General features: G+C 37.0%; 1 protein-coding gene across 2 annotated transcripts in view; it reads right to left on the bottom strand.

Moving 5' to 3' along the window:
• The window catches only part of ZPLD1 (zona pellucida like domain containing 1), a 30,406-nt gene extending 25,297 nt beyond the window's left edge, over positions 1-5,109 (bottom strand). The window contains exon 1 of one of the 2 annotated variants that reach the window (XM_030953451.1): positions 5,039-5,109. The gene's annotated coding sequence lies outside the window, so the exon portion shown is untranslated. Of the gene's footprint in view, positions 1-4,206; positions 4,274-5,038 lie in introns of those variants that run through there. The other variant, XM_030953460.1, reaches the window with a different exon arrangement.
• Positions 5,110-6,000: the final 891 nt, after the last annotated feature.

A 6,000-nucleotide genomic window follows, 5' to 3' on the forward strand; every position in this document is an offset into this window, starting at 1 on the left:
GTAATAACAAAAATTTCTAGAAGAAAATTATAGATGTGATGAGCACATAATAAGCTGGTGCCACATTTATAAGTGTTTTCATACATGCCTGGTATACCTAGTAACTGCGTAAATGTTTTCTAGCAATGTACATTAGGTATCTACAAGTAATGGAATAGGAACATTACTTCTGCTCACAAAAATACTTTCAAATTATCATTACATAGTTCAACAAGCCCATCTCAGCCATCTCATGACAAAATAGTTCCTTGTCCTCCTGGCTTGCATTCATCTTTCTGCTACACTTGTTTCTGCATGTGCACCCAAGATGTGAATAGTTGTGAAGTGCATTTACTGTGCCACTGTCAGGTCCTTCAGAACCACTTTGCTTCTAAATACACACGAGACTGTTTGCCATCACTTAAAAGTAACCCAGTGAACAAAAACAGAAGAATATCTCTCCACCTCAAGTTCTTCAGTGGAACTTTTTCATTTGACATGTATGTCCTGTTCAAATAAATTATCCAGATATTTTTCACTATCGCCTTCCACTTTATATCCTTGGGTCTTATGATGCAGATAAAACAGGACTTGGATCTTTACAGAAACTGTTTTAAAGATAAGTCTATCAAAAGGTGATAATTGCCTTTTTTAAACTTTTTTTTATAGATAAAGGGCAACTGAGATGCAAAGAACTTTTAAACACATTTCAACTACAAAATTTCTCTATGTTTGTAGATAATCTTTGGTTCTGAGACTTTGAAACACGTATATCTTTTTTAGAGTGTTCTGTGATTTCAGACCCCATAGTGCCGTCACATTCCTGACACTTAGAAAAAACTGCAAAATGGAAAAAATAAATATATACAGAAATGCACATACATATATGCAAACACACAGAGGCACACACACATGACAAAGGCAAACACACAGAGGCACACACATGAGCCTTGCAGTTCAACAGTTTCCTACTAAACCTATCAACAGCCTGTATATTCCCAAAATTACAGTATTTAAGGCTCACAGCAAATGTAATAATTTGACATATATGAGGAAATAATAAAGCTAAGAACATCAGAAATCGGTGCACCTCAGAATGTACAAAACCAGCTGATTGTTCACACATGGAAAATGTGAAAATATTTTTCTTTTAAATAAATAAACTAATCTCTCTTGTAACTATTCAGAACACAGCAGTTGTGGACTGAAGAAGAAAGACCATGATTTAAAAACACACATTAGTCGGGCAGAGACTTGCCTTCAGCATCAATTATCTGGCCTCAGAATGACCTGTATGTATTTCCTAGTCATATTCTTGCCCTCAATTATTGAGATTTATAAAAAAGAATCCTGAATTAGCTCCATAATATATTAGATTTGTAATTAAATATTGGGTCAAAGCTTGGAACATCTCTTTAATCAAAATACTACCAGAACCAAACAGGAGCTTTCCCTGACCAATTCTAAATCATAGCTAAAGTCTCAAATGCCAAGATGTTTTGTGAATCAAGTAGGTGCCCATACTGTCCAAGGAAAATGTAACTGAAGAAATTTTTGCAGCTTTTGAAAAACAAAGCTTTTGCTTTGGTCCAAAATTTTTAAAAATTCTAGTGTAAATTAAAAGAATTTTGTGTTATTTTCAAGTCTTTTTACAATAATCTCTTTCACAGAACAAAAAAGCCAAAGGGTCTGAGAAAGAGATGTTAAGTTTCCACAAAAGGAAGCCACATCAAAATCATTAGACTTTAATTTGAAAGACCCCAGATTTTGACCAGCACACTACAATGGGTAATTCATATTCAAGATCATAAAATATTTATATGGAAGTAACACATAATGTGCCTATGAATTGAAATGAAATAATAATTCTAAACCCTTCTGAACACAAAAAGGGTGAAAACCTACATCTGCTTCCAGAATTCACAGCTCAGTATTTTTTGTGAATCTTATGACTGTAGTGACAAATAAATGTGTAAGTTGGGTAAATAATAGAAGCCTTACAGCTCTTGAATCTATAAAACCAGGTGTGTATAGAGAGAGGCACTAGCACAGGTCCATCTGGAGCTTCATCTCAGAGCCTCAGACAGGCAAAAATCCAGCTGAGACAGTTTTTCTGACTGCCTAATGACTAGGGAAATTTAATTGGTGTACCATACTGCCAAAAAGCTCTTAAAAATAAAATACAAACCTACCCTCTAACACTTCAAAACATTCCTAATAAACTTTTAAACATTGTACTTTAGTATATGTGTATGTCTTTATTTTTACAACCAATCCTTGGATGCACTAACTTTTTTTTAATCTAGTCTGAAAAGAAACTAAGTTAACTGCATATTTACAAAGTAAGAAAAGAATGGTGATCAAGTGAATACTACGCCTTTGTGAAATATTTCCAGGAGATTTATACAAAGCAGCATAACACCTTCTTCCAAGAAGACAGACTACTGGGAAAATACAATTATAATAATATAAATAAATCTAAACAACTATTTGTTGAACAAGCCAGAGATCTTGACTTATTAGGTCTATTTAAATTTATTCACTTGCAAGGGTTGAGGTCTGTTTTCCTGCTATTCTGTGCTAAATATTAGATTTACTCTAGCGTTTCCTATATCCACTAGTGAAATAATTATCTTCAAATGTGATATCTTCCTCCCACACTGTTCCATATTACTTCCACCATGGCTCTGCTTAGTATTGTCTACTGCATCAGAAAAACTTTGACATCAGCAAGACACCTGAGAAAAAAAGAAAGGAAATTCTGTATAAGATTTGGAGATTATTGCAGTGACTGGTCTGAAAAAGATACTTTTAGCTCAAATTTGGATGTTCCTGACAAATCAAGATCTCCTTTTAATCATTAAAATCCACATAATTTGGCTTGTTGTGCTCTGCTTTTCTTTAAGTTTGTGGTTAAACTCTTCAGTACGACTTCAGTGTATTCAACTGAAACACCAGGAACACAAACCAACTGAAAACATTGATAGATTCCCTACTGAGGTCACTGCATTTCTGACTCACATCATAAAACTAAACTAAAAATCATGTTGGATTTTCTTTATCTTACTTCAGCCACAAAATACTATAAACAAGCTGATTACAAAACAAGAGCCATCAGATAAACACCAGCTGTGCCACATTCACTTACAGGCTGGCAAGCACATATAGAAGTATCTGTAATGAACAGAACTACAGTGTTTAAGATACCGTCTAATTAATCCAATAGTGAGAAAAAAATGGGACCATTTAGCTCTATTGCAGCTGGTCTACATCGTGTTTCTCCCTCACTTTCAGTGGAGGCACTGCAATTTGACAATCACTGAGACTAAAGCAAGTCCAGGATCACCTTGGACTGAAACACAAAAGTAAAAGCTGTCACGTCCCCTGCACAGGTAGTGTACAAAGACAGTCCCTAAAACCTGGAACTAAGAGACTGTTCCTAAGCTTAAATACATTCTCCACACATGCACATTCAGTCTAGATTTCCTTCTCAGACCACTGATCATTTACAGCTAGCAAATTTACAGACACTGTAAAATCATCTGATGAAGGCCCCTAAAGCGTCATCACATTCTACTGGCCCTCAGTCACCTCTAACCATGGTCTGGACTCAAACACATGATCTAGTGATGAGATGCTCTTAATCCGATTGCCTGACCCCAGAGCCCTGCAATCACATGGGCAGATAAAGATCTAAATGAGTATCATTCTACTTAATTACGCTTTTTATGCTTTGGAAGAGAGCGATATAAATATAAATCTTCAGTAAAATAATGCTTGATGTCACTAGCAAGTAGATTATACTGCAGCCATCTGTTTGCAGCCTGAAAAGTTACCAGAAAATAAGACTTCCCTGACAAAAAGCACCAAGAGTTTATGCCATCATGATTACTTCAATTTCCTCGCTTTCAGAAACAACAACTAAGCACTAAGGATGTAGAATAACACTGCAGTAGAGTACAACCTTATCCAATCCTTGGAAGTTAAACAAATTAGCAGTAAATAATGCTGCCAATATCTTGGTCAAAGAAAGCATGTAATACCACAGATTTCATAAACTATGAAATCAAAGAGATTCTGTTCCCAAATTTATATTTAAAAAAGAAAAACTGTTTCTACTGCGAAATAGAAGAGATTCGCTTATGGCTATTTCTTTCATCATGTTTCAAGTCCGTGTTGTAGCCATCTGAGACTTAAAATAAGATTTGAAGTAATTTTTGAGCCAACCTGTGAAACAAGCCTGAGGTGTACTGCTGAAGATCTAGTTGAAAAAAAACCAAATCATCATGCACTGGTAAAACCATTCTTTGACCAAGACTATGCAAGCAGGGCCAGCATTCCTATCTCCTGCAGCTCTTAAGGCTTTCCCCCACAGTACCCAAGGCAATTACAGTAACTATGTCAATTTGGACAGTATCAGTTCATCAGCTTAGCCCAAGACTTGATTTCAAATCCCCACGATCTTCACTGAAGAATATATCACTGTTATCATTACTTTAAAAATAAACAAAGGTGGTGCAATTACCATGTCCAGCCAGCTTTGTGACCTGAAACAATGTCACTTCCAATCAACAAACTCTTGTCATTCAACTGCAGTGGAGCCAGATAAGAAGTCTTGCTTATCAAAATTTTCCTCCATCAATGCAATGACTTGTGGGAACAGGCTGACTGACACCACAAGTTGGGTAAAATTGCCTCCTTCAAGCAATTGATTGTTTCCCTCCTGAAAGCAGCACAAGTGGGTTTGACATACAGTGATAGCCTCCACCTTGCACAGGGCTTATAACCTTCCCCCCCTAGCATTAATAGGAAAAGTCTGGTCTGCGTACCCTTAGGTAAAAGCTAACTTGCAAAAGTCAATCCCAGTTGGATGCTAACGCCTTCATGTTTGCATCAGCCGTTCCCTGCATACTTTTTCCCCAACAAACTGAGATTTCCTAGTGAGGTTAAATTTGCCTGACGGGTGATAAAGTAAGAATTTCCTTTTAAAAGTAATGAATACTGTGATATTAACCAATATTTTAGTAAATCCTAGTTGGCTGACATGGTGGGCACTTACCCAAATCCCCTGCAGTTGTTGAGTCAGCTGTACTCCATCTATCCCGTGCTCCTGCATGTGATCAACTGTTCAACTCCTCTGCCCTGCAGAACTTTTTCAGAAAATACTCTGAGCCTGTGGATGGAGGAAAAAAAAGAGACACTCATTATGAAAATTCTTTTTAAAATAGGTCTGGATTTCAGATGGGAAAATTTGACAGGTCTCAGAATACTTTACAAGCCTGTTCATCATCAGAATGAAACCTGAGTAGGTTCTTTATGGTGGCTTTTTTCAATCCTTTGCCTGTTTTTTTTCTTGCAGGCTTTTGATCTGCTTCTCTCCACTTGTATGAAGAAATCCAGAGGACCATGTGGGGCAAACAATCAACCTGGAGAAATTATTCTGTCATCAGCTTGTTGAGGGAAAACCTTGTCTGCTTAAAAAGATGGGTGGGAGGAAGGAGAGAGATGGAAGCATTGAGATAGGATCAGTAACTAAACTGCAAGGTTATCAATGTAGCATTGTGTGTTGTGAGAAGTGTCTTTTGGTTTTTTTCAGCTCTGGGCTAAACTCATAGTACTAAACAAAACAAAAGCAAAAAGAGCGACATTTCACGCTGTGATGAAAATGTGATATAGGGGTGTCATCATGAATACAGGTGACAACAGAATGATAATTACCAACAGAACATCAATGCACACAAAGCCAAGTGCACACAAAGGCAAAGATCAAGCTGCTAGAAACTAAGCCTGCTTCATAATGTCTACTCCTCTATTTCTGGGATTTGTAGGGGGGAAGGGAAGGGGATGTTTAACTCCCGTTTCTGGCATTAGACTTTCTTCCTCCTTCTGCCCCCTCCCTTCAGTTTATATTGTAACCATCGAAGCTTGGAAGCTTTTTGTTACACCTCTGGCCAGGGAAAACAGTAGTTTGTAGGCTTTTGCATCATAGAGACAGCTTTGAGGTGCCTGGATTTATTGGAA

This window comes from Camarhynchus parvulus, chromosome 1, assembly GCF_901933205.1.
Source record: "Camarhynchus parvulus chromosome 1, STF_HiC, whole genome shotgun sequence".
In the NCBI taxonomy this organism is placed as follows: Eukaryota; Metazoa; Chordata; class Aves; order Passeriformes; family Thraupidae; genus Camarhynchus; species Camarhynchus parvulus.